This window comes from Vidua macroura, chromosome 10 (genome assembly GCF_024509145.1).
Source record: "Vidua macroura isolate BioBank_ID:100142 chromosome 10, ASM2450914v1, whole genome shotgun sequence".
In the NCBI taxonomy this organism is placed as follows: Eukaryota; Metazoa; Chordata; class Aves; order Passeriformes; family Viduidae; genus Vidua; species Vidua macroura.
Genome location: NC_071580.1, coordinates 11,916,425 through 11,918,379, shown reverse-complemented (window position 1 = coordinate 11,918,379; position 1,955 = coordinate 11,916,425). Strand labels below are relative to the sequence as shown.

At 45.7% G+C, this 1,955-nt stretch overlaps 1 long non-coding RNA gene across 2 annotated transcripts; it reads right to left on the bottom strand.

The window, feature by feature from the left end:
• Nucleotides 1-391: 391 nt before the first annotated feature.
• LOC128812171 (uncharacterized) lies at nt 392-1,955 on the bottom strand. 2 transcript variants are annotated; one of them, XR_008438637.1, is made up of 3 exons: nt 1,307-1,955; nt 1,031-1,110; nt 392-537 (listed from the first exon to the last, which is right to left on the bottom strand). It is a non-coding gene; the product is annotated as an uncharacterized LOC128812171 (long non-coding RNA). The 2 variants fall into 2 exon arrangements; XR_008438638.1 differs by having other exon boundaries at nt 1,590-1,955.

The window sequence follows — 1,955 nt, the reverse complement described above, 5'->3', positions numbered from 1 at the left end:
CTAAAACTGTAAGTATCCAGATTTTGTGTTGGGCTTCAGAATTAATTGTGTGATGGCTTAATAATCACAAAGCTCACAACTCTGTTTTTCCTTCAGTGCCCTATGCTCTGAGTTTCCAGGTCACCATTGGGCTATATTATCAGATTTTCAAAGAAGTAGAATTATTCTCTTCCCCTTTTTTTTTTTGAGTTGTTTTTTTTTTTAAGCAAAATGCTACCTGTAAATAAAAAAATGCTCACTTCATTCCACAATTTTCACTTTATGAAAATAATTTCTTAAGACTAGGATCAAAATGGGAGAACTAGCAAGGTTAGAGAAACATCCAAGTAAAGCTGGGAAACAGAAGCAGAGGCAATGCTCCTCTCACTGATAATGTTGGTAGTACACAGCTTTGAAGAAAAGCAAACCCATAAATCTTCCTTGTAGTTTTTAATAAGCCTTTTAGAGACGGAGTTCATGACATCCCTGAGTCCTGGCAAGTTCTCTTTATTTCAGGCTTGCTATAGAAGCATAGCAGAGGATAATCTGTGAGAAAAGCTTTATGGAAAAAAAAAAAAAACTAAATAAAAATTAAGCATACAAATCAGTTACTAGAGAAAATGGCTTTCATTTTATCCCACAGTTCTTCTGTTGCTTTATGTTAACATGCAAATCCAGGAGAGAAGTAAAATGAAGAAAATAGTACGATAATATACTTAGAAAAATCTTTTAAGCAACCATGGGCTATAAAATGTTTCTCTCAGCTATCTTTGCATGCTGACATACAGAAACAGGTCTCTAAACCACTGTATTTAAGGGACTAGGTGCAATAAATTACTGCAGTTGGTTTCACTGAGTGAAACCACACAGGGTTTCCCCTTATTTCTGATTTTTTTTTCCTCATGCTGAGATTTCAGAGCTGCTGCTTTGTTCCTGGTTTTCAGGGTGGAAGAGTAAGAGATTATAGGGCTTGTCAGATGTCACAGATTGGAAAGGAAACCTGGCCTTTCCTTTATCTCAAATGTCTGTTCTACAGGGTGAGTTCTTGTACCTTGGTCTCCTGCATTCCATGTGAGTCAGCCTAGATTTCTGGACTGGGGATATTTAATTCTTCACAGAAAATGAGCAAGTCTGTAGAGGAAAAATGTGAGTGAAATTACCTGGTTAGCTCAGGGACTGGAGCACTCACATGATTTGTAAAACACCTAGGTTTTACCAAAGTGAAACAGCAGCAGTGATGGAGCCTGTGGGCACACGAGCACATTACAGCCCTTAAGGCATGAAGGTGACCAAATTGCATTGTGGTAGCCATGGAGGAAACAAAAACCTGTGCATTAGAAAGTGTGGTGAAGGGTGAGGCTTCTCTCCTTAAGGCAAATGGCTGAGGCACTTCCAGGCTTTCCTGGTTCTCGTAGGAGACGATGTGCTTTGGGAGACAGGATGGTCAATCACTCTGAGAGCCACCATTGTAAGCCCCTGGGACAACTGGCCTTGCTCAGGACATTCCCTCTGCCTGCCAGCGGGCTGAGGCATGTGCCAGAGATGCAGAAACAGAAGCTGGTGTTTACAGGTGGTAACAGAAGCAAGGACTTGATTTTGGTACTCCAAACCTGAACTAAAAGCAACCCAGCCTGGGGCCACTCTCTGGCCTTGCAGCAGCCCAGCCGTGCCTGGCTGTAGGCTGGGTCCTGGCTGCCCACAGAGCCTCTGCTGCATCCAGGCCCAGTTCCCGTCCCTGGGCCCGGCTCCTGTCCCTGGGCCTGGCTCCTGTCCCTGGGCCCGGCTCCTGTCCCTGGGCCCGGCTCCTGTCCCTGGGCCTGGCTCCTGTCCCTGGGCCCGGCTCCTGTCCCTGGGCTTGGCTCCCCTCCCCGGGCCCAGGGGTCAGAGCTGCTGCATGAGGGGCCTGTGCTGCAGCCAGTCAGTGGCGTGGTGCCCCCACTGACTGGGAAAAGGAAGAGGCTGGTACATGGATGGAA